General features: G+C 54.2%; 1 protein-coding gene across 4 annotated transcripts in view; it reads right to left on the bottom strand.

The window, feature by feature from the left end:
- CYRIB (CYFIP related Rac1 interactor B) overlaps positions 1 to 12601 on the bottom strand; it is a 124394-nt gene extending 111793 nt beyond the window's left edge. Inside the window, exons 1-2 of one of the 4 annotated variants that reach the window (XM_081116391.1) lie at positions 12444 to 12601; positions 11541 to 11695 (exon numbers count right to left, since the gene is read on the bottom strand). The gene's annotated coding sequence lies outside the window, so the exon portion shown is untranslated. Of the gene's footprint in view, positions 1 to 11540; positions 11836 to 12240; positions 12349 to 12443 lie in introns of those variants that run through there. The other 3 variants (XM_081116390.1, XM_081116389.1, XM_081116395.1) reach the window with 3 other exon arrangements.

Below are 12601 nucleotides of genomic sequence, written 5' to 3' on the forward strand. Positions count from 1 at the left end.
GAGGCTCTCCAGAATCTGGTGCTCCCTTAATAGTTAGAGCTCAGCCACCCGCCAAGGTGCCCTGTCTGCTCCTTATGGGTTTCTCAGCATCACCTGCATCCATTTCTCTCTGTCCTGTGTCCCAGCACAGAGCGCAGGCAGAGGGCTTTAAAAACCGTGCCTCTCCTCCCTGGAGGTGAAGTGCACCCCTCTCTCTGGACATGCAAGAGCAGGGGGACCCAAGTGTTATGGACATAAGGTCACCTGTCTCCCACTGGGAACACACAGGACAGCAGCTCCCCACTGACCCAGAAGCTCACCTCTGCTCGGACACTCACCTAGACAACGTCACTCGAACAGAAAACGCTTTGCTGTGGTTACCAATCAGGAGCTGTCACTCATCCTGTCTTCCCTGAAAATAACGCCCATGTGACTTGAAGACAGTTGCTGGCATTGTGGTCTCTCAAGATGCCCTTCATCCCATCAGCTGCTAACCGGGAGGGAGTAGTTGATTCAAGTCCTGTGACCTCTCGACCCAGGTTACCTCATTTATCGAACAGTGACAATAATTTCTTTGTGGCCCAGCAGGGTCTGATCCCTGAGCCTATTATATTTAGGAATTGCTGCTATCTCTCCAGTGGCTTGTATCAGGCCTGATAGCATGTTAACCTCAGGAAAGCCCTGGCTGAAGTTTTAGTAAGTTTGGTCTATTTGGTTGCATACCATTTACAAAGTGATCTAAATATCGGTTGCTTTCTTTCCCTGGGAACAGTAGAGTTCTAGGTTTCTTAGAAGAGAAGGGAGATGAAAAGAGGGGATGGGAGTCAGAGTGACAGAACCACATTATAGAAAATGTGTCAAAGACAGAAAGGAACAGAGAGCCGTCCACGCTCGCATCTCCATATTACCACTCGACACCATTTTCGTATATTTCCTTCCAAGCTTTTTCTTATAAATGACCGCTGTTCTCAGTTCCCTCCCAGCCTCTGTGCCCTCACACTGAGTGCCTACAGTATAACCGATTCAAGAATTCAGTTAGTGTCAGACACTTCGGTTATCTCCTATTTCTTTTGTTATTGTGAAGATCTTGGTGCAACATTTTGTGCGAATGCTCTATTGTTTCCTTAGGGAAGCTTCCCAGAAATGGGTTCAAGTGGCCAACAGTTACACAGCGTCAGGGCTCTGGAACAAATCAGCACGGCTGCCCAGGAGCATCTTTGGAGGACTCCACTGGCCACCAGCGAGAAGATGCAGATGTCTTTGTGGGGTGACACCTCTCACAGGCATCACAGGGTGAGGACCACTGGGCTTTCTCTGGCGCGAGCTCTCGTGGAACATTCCAGACTCTGCACATCAGCATTTCCGAGTCTCCCTTACTGAGTGGCAGCATGGGAGAGTCAGCTCCATGCTGGACTCAAACATGCTCAACCTCCTGCCCCAAGAGCTATTTAATAGTTTCAGGAACAAAAGATCAGGTTTCCTTTCTTTCGGTTTTAAGTGTCCAAGGTCTTGAAACAAAGATGTTTATCTGGAGAGAAGCATTTTGCAACCACACTCAGGGTCAAGCTCAAGAGGGAGGGGGCTCCTGAGGAAAGGGGGGCAGGGACACTCCAAAGGTCAGACCTTGTTAATTCCTCATTTACTTCTGCGAGGGTCAAGTCAGAAGTATGCAAATGTCTTTCTACACTTCCCCTGCATTTCACCACCGAAACTTTGAGAAACTGCTCAGGAAAGAGACCCATCCACTGGAGGTGGGGCCCCAGGAAGGTGGGGGTCATCTCCAAAGGCTAGGTGCCCCCCCCCCCCCCCCGTGGACCCAGGAGTCCCATTCAGATCAACCCCAGGAAAGGGCATTCCACCAGGGGCTCAAGGACAGTCATAAAGGTCCTAAATAAATCTAGAAGCTGTTGTGACCAGAGAGACAGCTTTTATTTAAAAACAGTGAATCAGACCTCACTAGGCCGAGAGAGGCTGCGTCCTTCCTGTCCACTGGGTCTCCCAGCCTGGGCAGCTGGACCCCCCAAAATCCACTCCAAAGTAATCACACTGAAGCAGGGGAGACCCCAGGAATCACTACAACGCACAGGTCATATACGTCACCCTCCATTGGAACAGGACGACTGCACGCTCTGAAGATGTTGATGCATCACAACATACAACGCAATCGCACGGCCCGCTCACTGACTGTGGCTAGTTCAACTACACTCAGACACTTCTTTTTTAATTTTAAAAAAAAAAATTCTTGCCCAGCCAGGTGTGGCTCAGCAGTTGAGCATCGACCTAGGATCCAGCAGATGGAGGTTTGATTCCCGGTCAGGGCACATGCCTGGGTTGCGAGCTCCATCCCCAGTCAGGGGCGTGCAGGAGGCAGCCGATCAATGACTCTCCCTCATCACTGATGTTTCTCTCTCTCTCCCTCTCTCCCTTCCTCTCTGAAATCAATAAAGATATATATATTTTTTAAATCCTTAATGTAAAAGTGTGTTTGCCTATGTTATCTATGTGTATTTGTTTTACCTGGGGGATATCGTGATTTACTGGATAGCGTGCACTGCTTTTACGCGACGCTGTACCACATACACTAAGCCTGGGCATGCAAACACTCCGTCAGGGGCAGATGGGGACACTGTGCAAAGTTGTTTTCATGATACGCTTTTGTCTGCTGTGCTGACTTCTGGACTTCACAACTACAATGCATACGGTTTACCCTCCTTTGGTGCTTTTAGAGGGATGTGACCACCTATTACATACTAATAGAAAATCAGTCTGGGATCAGAATAGGAAACCAGGCCTCCCAGACTGGTGAGCGCCAGACAGGAACCCAGGGCTTTAGAACCCCCCTCCCAGGCCAGGCTGTCTGGTCAAAGAACTGGCCCTCCTCGTTGGTCCACGAGCTGGCCATGTGGCCCTAAGCAGTGCCTTCACCTCCCTGGCCTGGTCCCTCATTCTTTCAAGCAGCAGCCTAGATGGCCTTTCAAACTCCTGAGTGACTCCGGGCAACTCACATCACCTCTCTGGGCCTCCACTGGCTGTCTGAACAGGCTCCCTCTTTGGACGAGAATCAGCTTCCCAAGTGGGATTCCTAGAAGAGGTGACACTGTGTTGAGATACTGACCTCCTCAGCACTTGGGGCAGGTGGTCCCCGGGTCAGTAACCTCCAGGTGGGAGATGATTCCCCTTTTCCCACTCATCCTCCAACCCACGCCTTACAAATTCCCTTTCCTGTGTGGGCCATGGATGAAAAAGGCTGGGAAGGACGGGACTAGGTGATCCTCAGTGTCCTTTCTGTCTTAGACCCACCACCCAGAGTTAGAAAGAGATCGTACAGGGACAAAGCATGTCTGTCCTTGGCAGTCTCTCTAATTGGGTTCCTGCATCAGAATCACATGAGAGCACTCACTAGAGATGCGGGTTCTTGCCCCTTCCATCCAGAAAGCTTGAGCACACCCAAGCTGCGGCCAGGTGAGAGGAAAAGGGGGGAGAGGGAACACAGGCATAGAACATTCTGGCAAGCTCAGATACTGAAAATGGCAGGAACACTGCTAGCCGAGGTATCAATCCTGTATCTACTTTATTTTCTCAAGTCTACAATGACTCTTATCCAAACACTGGGATTTTCCTTTCAAATTCAATCCCCCCAAAGCATGAACTCACAGCACCCCTCTTTCCCCCATATCTTTCTCTTGTGAGGCTGCAGAGTAATACACAGGATGCCACATGTCCCAAAACCAAATGCATCGAGATATATTAATAGCATGAGTAAGTTTCACACTGAATTTACCAAAAGCCTCACCACTCAAATTAGCCCAAGTAATCTACTTACAAGAGTAATTTATAAAATCTGAACTTCCCTGGCTGACAAATTCACAAGACATGGCTGGCAATGCTGATCACTGAGAAGCCCACCCAGAAAACCACGACCCTCGCCCAGCAGCGGCCAGCTGTACCAGCAGCTGCTCTTTGGCAGACAATGTTCTTTGGCGATTTTTCTAGTTCGGTTTGAGGTTCATGAAGGAGGGGTAAGCACGGTCGGTGTGCTGAAGCTGGCGTGGTATGTTCGAACGCCAGCTCTGCTTTATATTGGCCTCCACATTCTCTCAGCTTCCTCACCTGTAAGGTGGTGATAATGTTACCTGCCTCACAGAGGTATCGTGAAGGTAAGAAATAAATATGCAGCCCTGGCTGGTGTGGCTCAGTTGGTTGGGTGTCATCCCAGGCACCAAAGGGTGCTGGTTTGATTCCAGGTCAGAGCACATGCCTGGGTTGCAGGCTCAATCCCTGGTAGGGGGCGTGCAAGAGGCAGCCAACTGAGGTTTGGCTCTCACATCAATGTTTCTCTCTCCTCCCTTCCTCTCTGTCTAAAAATCAATCAAAAATCTTAAAAAAAAAAAAAAGATATACAAAGTAAACATTGCCCATGCTCAATAAGGAAAAGTTGTTATATTTATAGGGTAGACCAACAAAATACCCCAAATCACAAAACCCCACAACATGATGTTTATGGGACTGTGTTACTAGGAAGGCTTTGGTCTGGGCTGAAAATGCTGTGCAAAGAATCGGAAATGCAGCCTCACTCCCAGTTCCTGCTTCCCCTTCATCAACCAGCTGCTCTGTCCTCTCTGGTGTCCAGGGACTGCCCCTGCCATCTCCAAACCTAGTCAGAGGGCGTTTCTAATTCCTGAGAGACAAAGGAAGGGCCTGGCTGGGCTGGGCTTAGGCTAACCCAAGGAAACAAATCCAAAGTCCTTCCTCCCCTACGCTGCTCAGGCCCTTAAGGACTTGTGTTGGGCAGCAGTGGGACTCAGTATGGCCTAGCACACAGTAGGTACTCAATTACTGCAACCGATGAGCAGGGTGGACCTGATTTCTCCACAATGAGCTAAACACTCAACAGCCACGAAGACATGTTCAGAAATGACTGTAAAATACCACTTTGCTCTCACTCACAGGCCTCTTTGATCTGTATGTGCCCTGCCAGTCTCTGCCTCCGGAGTTCAGAGCAGCACACAAAACTAGAGTTCAGGGGAACAGAGCAGACGTTTTAGGATGTTATTGCCCAAGTTTCACTTCCACATTGTCTCCTGAATTCTACTTCAACTCTGGTTTTGAGCAAAGCTGGGGACAGTGAACAGACTTGCCTTAGTCTACAGGCTCCTCTCCTGAGTCCCAGCCCCTGAGGCTGCGTGGATAAGGGACTGAAATTACTGAGGACCTATTAGATCCCAGGCCCTAAGGGAGGCACATTCACACATCTTCCGAGTTAAGAGCCACAACAAGCTACAAAACAGGCACCGGGATGCAATTTGCAAAAGGCTCCACAGTTAGGGAGTCAGGTGTGAACAGAGACAAGGTCCCCAAGGTCCATGGTTCTCCATCCCACCATTCCCTTTCAGAGGAGAACCCCAGAGTGGCCAGCCCCAGGGCTCAGTTTGGCAGAAAGCCACCAGTAGTATGAAAGTATCTTAAAGAAGTATCTGCCCTCCCCTCAAATACATACCCCATTTCTCTGCCAGAAGGATAGCCCTGGCCTGAAATTAGCACTGGACAATCGGTTCTCACCCACCTGTGACTATGTCTTGGGGGAGAGGGCATATTTTTGGAGAGTTTCTGCCAGGGGCTATGTTAGGTGATTCATGCACATTATCTCACTCAGTCCTCCAAACAATCCCGACAGGTGAGATTAGCTCAGCTTTACCCATGACAGTTCTGGCTCATCCAGGTGCCGTGATCTGCCCAAGGTCACACAGCTATGGAGTGGCAGGGCCAGGGTCCTGCAGCTCCTCAGTGCATCGGTATTTGCTGAATGAGCACTGGATTTAAATTCCAAAGAGCACCAAATGGCCAGACAGAGACTCTATGAAGACTCTCTGACGTAGATGAGTAAACAATGGAGCTTTCTTCCTCTCGCTGTCCAAACCTCCTCCCATCCTGAACTCGTCTGCATGACTGTACCTCACTGTCCTCCCCTCTTCTTATCTGAGGATGACGGTGGCGAGAGGAGGCCATTAGTCTAACATGGTGTGTCTCTTATTCTGTGTTGGGCCTTCTTTATCCCTGTGGATTTAAGGGCTGAGCCCCCTGCTAAAGGAAGGTCAGAGGCAGAGGTACCTTTTGAGCTGGGCAAGGGTGTCCAACCCCAGCACCCCCATGGCCTCGGAGCCCACACTAAGGATGGCCCCATGGCACTCACAGGCAGATACCATGGAGTCCTGTGAAAGGCCTGTCCTGGGAGCCTGAAGACCTGGGTTCCAGTCCTGACTCTGCCTCTTGGGCAAGATGCTTCCCCCTCTGGGTCGCAGTTCCCTCATCTGTTAAATTAAAAATACTTGATGGCTAAAACCTGAAACTGTGAGCATGAGGTTCCCACTCAGTCCTTCCAGACCACAATCACGTGTGAGGCCGGGTGGCTCATGTTGCTTCCCTTTCTCCCCTGCCGGTTCCATCCCCATCTCGGTCTTTCAGAGTATCCTGCAAGGCTTATTAAGTAGCTCTGGCACATAAAGGAGGCTCTCCTCTCTGCGCCCCTCCATGTTCTCACCTTAGCCTGTCTAGGCCTCCAACTTTTTATCATATGTGTTTGTGACACGTCTGTCTCCTCCACTGAGTGATCAGCCACCTCGGAACCTCGATGTCCTATTCAAATTTGCATCCTCAGGGTCAGTGGGGTCCCAAATGAATGAGGAGAGTGGGGAACTCCAAGTTCTCTCTGCTCAAAGTGTAGTCCACACACCGGAGCATGGAAAGAACGTAAACTCCACCACATGGAAAAGTGTTACAAATGCAGAATCTTGGCCCACCCCAGACCTCTCATTCAGAGTCGGCAAGGGAATCCCCAAGAGATCGGGAGGCACACTCCAGTTTGGGAACACTGCTCCAAAATCCCTCCCAGCTCTGAGGTGTCCCTACCCCACACCCCTTACTTTGAGCACCAAAAAGCCTCCCATATGCCCTGGCTGGGTGGCTTGGTTGGTTAGAGCGTCGTCCCATACACCAAAAAGTTGTGGGCTCAATTCCCAGTAGGGGCCCATACAGGAGGCAACCAATCAACCTTTCTCTTACACATGGGATGTTTCTCTCCCCCCCTTCCTGTCTCTCTAAAAAACAATAGAAACATGTCCCCAGGTGAGGATTTTTTAAAAATCCCACTTGTGGGCCATCCCACATCATTAACCAAAGGACATTCATCTTAGGAACCTTCTAGAAGCCTGCCAGTGATCTCACAAGCAGGATCTGAAATGTGTGGCCCCAGGGTGAGTCCTGGCATGTGTTACCCACTGGCCCTCTGAGTCTCAAGGAAGCCCAGGCAGCCTTCAAAAATGTCGGAAATGTCAGTTTGCAACCAACATCAGTTTCCAGCCTTGGTTCTGCGGATTTGGCTGCCCTCACCCGCCCACCCAGCAGCCCCCATACACAAGTGAGTATCCAGCTGCCGATCTCCGCCAGCAGAGACAAACGGGCTGGCGGCCCACCTGCCCCTCGTGGGCCTGCGTCCGGGCTCAGCACTGCTCCTCCCGCATCCTCTACATCCAGTCAACGGGGAAGGCAAAGGAACCCTTCCAAAACACGCTTTCGGCTTTTTAATAAACCCTGCAATTCCTCTAATGGTTTCAGATGATCTTAAATATTTATAAAAATCACTCTCAGCAACGCTTCATTAAACAAATGTCCTCACCGACTTCGATTATTTATATATTTATGAACACGTCGTCTCCTTCCCTTGGAGCAGATGGCAGCTAGTAAGTCTTTGAAAAGGGGGGAGATCAATGGGAAAGGAAACTCAGTGACTCCCCAGTTTACTCTCTTTGACGAGCTCTGGTTCAATGATCTTCCCATTCCTGGGAAGTGCCTGCCCCACAACAACCAGCCAATAGTGGGTTTGGGAAAGCATGGAGGCTGCACTTGAATCTGGAAAGGAGCTGCCAGACACAGGCTTGGCTCCCAGAGCAAACTGGAGCCCTGTAAGAGGAGGGACAGGACAATGGGACTGGGGTAGGGACAGGAAGAGCCCAGAGTTAGGTAAAAGAGTAACAGACATTTGCTGAGCACCTACTATGTGCCATGCACTGTGCTGGGCGGATCCCCACACAATCTCTGGGCTGATCTTGACAACACTCTTGCGAGTGGAGATCGTTGTCCCTCATCTGAAAGATGAAGAGGCCCCAAGAGAGTATCAGCCCAAGGTCACAGAGCAAGCCAGCAGCAGAACCAGGATGGGAACCCAGGCGGCCGGCCCCCACACTCATATGCCTGCTGCCTCTAGGAGAAAAGGGTAGAGGAAATATAATTGCCCTTAGCCTCATGGAGCCTTGGCTACAAAATTATCTTTCTTCCAACCTGCTGAGGCCAATCACCCCTTCCTCTTAAGACCATCAGACTAACTGCCAAAGTTCTTTCTTTTATAAAAAAAAAAAAAAATTATATTGATTGATTTAGAGAGAGAAAGGAAGGGGGGAGAGAGAGAAACATGGGTTTGTTGTCCCACCTATCTACGCATTCATTGGTTGATTCCTGTATGTGCCCCAACGGGGATGGAACCCGCAACCTTGGCATATTGGGACCGTACTCCAACCAATCGAGTTACCCGGCCAGGGCCAACTGCCAAAGTTCTACAGAAGCGACAGTCATTTTGTCCACATGAGAACCTGGGGGAGTCAGGCTCAGCTGAAAGGAGTCGCTATGAATGGTTATGAGAAGATAGGAAGTGAGTGTCATAGACACACAAAGAGTAGACGCTAAGAAAGAGCAGAAAGCTCCCGTTCACATTTAAAGAGGTGGTTTGGCCTCTGTGATGCTTGTGCTCTAGTTGAGGAAGCGTGGTGATTACTGCTGATGATAACAGTCACTGGTGATGATAACCATACATTGGGGCCTGTGCTAAGGGCTTCACGTGCTCTATCCCAATGAGCAAAACGACCCTATGATCCTTCGTCCCATTTTACAAGTGAAAACACTGAGGCTCCCAGGGTGGATCTTGTCCTCTTACCAGGAACCCGGTGAGACGGACGGGGTGGGGTGGGGGGTATTTTGCCTGTTTACAGGTGAGAGAAAAGGGGTTGTGAGAGGGTGGCGACCTATCTAAGGCTTCCTGGCTAATCTTAAAATCTGAAGTGTAACAATTTTAAATCTGACTTTTCACCAACACAATGCTGCCTCCACAACGCTCAGATGGTTTCGCTGAAGATGGCTGAGTCCCAGGCTGAGAAACCACAGGATGGTGGTCTCTTCAATCAAGGAGACAGTGGGAAACGCTGAAAGTGAAGCCACCACCTTCTGGCCCCAGCATCCCTCAGGGGTCCCTCCTGTCATGGGCCCTGGATCCTGAGGTAAGAGCTGGCAGAGACTGGGACTGCACAAGGGGGAATCTAGAGGCACTTGGGAGGAACTGCCAGAGAACAATGTCAAGGTCACCCACAGGCCAGTGCACTGACCTTGGGGTAGAGACAGAATGTACCTCCACAGGGGAAACCATCACTCTTTTGTTCATTCTGTCAAAAAACATGTACCGCGTGTCCCATATGTGCCAGACAGCCTGCCAGGTGCCAGGGAAACACAAAGGCCATTCAGATGGGAGCAAAGTCTATAGGAATCTGCCGCTTACTGGCTGAGGGTCCTGGGCCAAATCCTGCACTCTCTCTAAGTCTCACCAAATGAGAATCCGATCACTACTCTTGGGTAACTGTGGCCACTCCACATCTTAAAAATGCATCTGCACATGCTCAAACTGCAGCAGGCCCAGCAGAGCCAGGGGTGCCTGCTGCTGCCTCTTGCAATGAGTGGCACTCAGGCTCATCTCCTGCCCTTCATAGGTGTCAAAGACACAGCTGAGAACCCTAAAGGGGCACACAGAAACTTCTGGGAGTTGAGAAAGAACAAGAAAGGATGGCTGTCAGAGAAAGCAAAGTTACTTGAAAATCTTCCAAATTGAAGTGCAGAAAGGCATGCTGGCCCTTTCTCTGAAGGCCATTTCCAAGTGCCCCTGTGCATTAAGGCACCCTGGCCTCCTGCAGCTCACACACTCTGCCCCTCCCCATGCTGAAAAGTCTAGCAAGGATCTAGAAAATGCAAATTACAACTTGCCTCCCCAGGAAGAAAACCCAGGCCAGCTGACCACTTCTGCATGCCCCACGGAGGGAGAAAACCCACCTCACCCCAGCTTCCTCCCACATTTACAGGAACCCCAGGCCTGGGAAATCAGCCCAGCTGTCAGCCCTGGCTGCCTGCCTCGCCAGGCATCTGGCCGTGGCAATCAAACCGATGCTTCCCGGTCATTTCCACCGAATGCGATCTTCCAAGAATGAGAGAAGCTCGAAGTCAGAGTTTAAACTCCTTTTCACAAGGAGTCAATATTTTCACAAGATAATCCTCCTAGGGCAGGACAGGGAGGGGTGATTACACAGGTTCCAGGTGGCAAAACGTGGCTCTCTGGGGATTGTGGGATGGAGATGACAGAGCAAGGAAGCCAAAAACGTGGAACCACACCCACTCACCTCTCGAAATTCATATCCACTTATTCATTTCACAGATATCTGTGGAGAACCTCCCATGTGCCCCAGGCACCCCTTCTAGGCCGTGAAGAGAGAGAAATGAAAGGTGACTGACAATGACACTTTCCATCATGTGCCCCTCCAGGCCAGGACGTCCATGCTCACTTTCTCTAGGGCCAACTCACAGCAGCCCCTTTTACAGGCCGGTGCCTACGACTCAGAGAGGGCGAGTGACTTGCCCAAGGTCACACAGCTAGCCAGTGGCAGAGCCACGAATTAAACCACAGGTTCCAAGTCCACCAGACACTCCCGTGCCTCCTTCCCGCTTAATTCCTCCCCCACCAGCTCCGTTTCTTGCAACAGGGTGGGGATCAAAGGCTGCCCCCAGGGCTCTAGCAAGGGAAGTCCTAGGTTCCTCTTTCCTCCCACCCCCAACACGGGCTCACGGCTCGAGACCCAGAGGGGTGCGCACAGCCCCAGAAGGGCCGGCTCCAGGGGCAGCCGCGTTAACACCGAACTTCCATTAAAAAATACAGATCATGAAAAGATAAAGGGCAGGAGGAAGTGCCCCTTCAACCCGGCGGGTGCTCCCCGGGAGGAAGTCTGGAGGCCAGTGGAGATTTTGTTCACCCCTATGGTTCCTCAATTCTCTGACTGGCCTTCCAGTGAAGTTTGCTGGGGGGCTGACCTGCCCCGGGGTCACACCCTGCGCCCCCGCCGGGCGTGCGGGAGGAGTGGGGGGGGGGCAGGGGGCAGGGGGCGGCCACCGGAGCCTCCCCGCTCCCGGCGCTGGACCCGCGGCGCGCTCCCCGCAGCTGGCGGCCCCGGCGGCGGCCCCCGCGTGCGCCCCTCGCGTCCTCGCGCCGCAGCCCAGCCCGGGAGCATCTCCGGGGGCGCCCCGCGGGCCCGCACCCCAGCGGCGCCCCCTGTCCGACCGCAGCGGCGCCCGGCGCGGCCCGGCCCCCACCCCCCGCCCGGCCCCCACCGCACGCGCGCCCCGCACCCGGCACCCTCGCGGGTGCCAACGGGCTCCGAGGGCGCGGGCGGCGGCGGAGCCCGCGGGCCCCGGGCACGTACCTGCAGCCGGCGGGCGGGCGCGGGACGCGGGACGCGGGAGCCGGGCGCCGGAGCCGCCGTTTCCGGGTTGGCGGGTCTCACGTCACCGCCGCAGGTCTGCGAGCGGCCCCGCCGCGGCGGTGCAGGCGGCCGGGCGGGTGCCAGGCGAGAAATCTCTATAAAAGGAAGAGGCGCCCGAGGAGGAAGAGGAAGCGCCCTTCACCTTGGCGAGCCGGCCGGCGCTCGCACAAAGGAGGGCGCCGCCGACGCCTCCCCGCGCCCCCCTGCCGCCTCGGGCCCCGCGTCAGCGCGCGGCGCCCCGGGACCGCCCCGCGCCGGCCCCCACCCCGAAAGCCCGCGGGGGGCCCGGGGGGGCCGGCTCCGGTCGGCCCGTGCGCCCCCGAGCACGGGCGCGGGGCCCGGGGCCGGGTGACCTTGGGCGAGTCGCGGCGGCCGCGTGGGCCCCGGGGCCTCGGGCGTGGGCGGGAGACCCCCTGCGCCAGGCGCGGAGCGGCCCGAGGTCGGCGCGCGAGGGCCCGGCCGCACCGCGCCCCCGGCCGCACCGCGTCCCTCCCCGGCCGCACCGCGCCCCCGGCCGCACCGCGCCCCTCCCCGGCCGCGGGCCCGCGCCCCTCCCCGGCCGCGGGGAGGGCGGCGGTCAGCGCCCGGCCACCGCGGGGTCAGCGAGAAAACACGCATCCGGCGCCCTGCCGACACTCACTGAGGGCCTACTAAGTGCCGCCCGAGGCCCGGGCCCCCGCGGGCGCCTAACCCAGCCCCGCCCGGGCGGGAGGCGCGGGCACCTGCGGGGCTGAGCGCCCGCGCGGGAGGCGCCCGGAGCCGGCGGGGCTGTGCGCTCCCGGGGGCTCGCCAAGGACTTTCGGCACCGAAATGCCCAGACAATAAGCTCCTCGCCGTAATTACAGCTTCCGGTTTCGGGGACCCCGGCTTTCCCTCGTCCGTGCGGCAGGGAACGCACGCTTCTCCGCGGAGCGGGACCGGCCTGGAAACGGGCTCTGCCCTCTGCCTTCTCCCAGCTCTCCAGCGGCCTGTCGCTGCCTTGAAATCCAGCCACCTCCCTC

The sequence above is a fragment of the Miniopterus schreibersii genome (assembly GCF_964146895.1).
Source record: "Miniopterus schreibersii genome assembly, chromosome: 17".
NCBI lineage: Eukaryota > Metazoa > Chordata > Mammalia > Chiroptera > Miniopteridae > Miniopterus > Miniopterus schreibersii.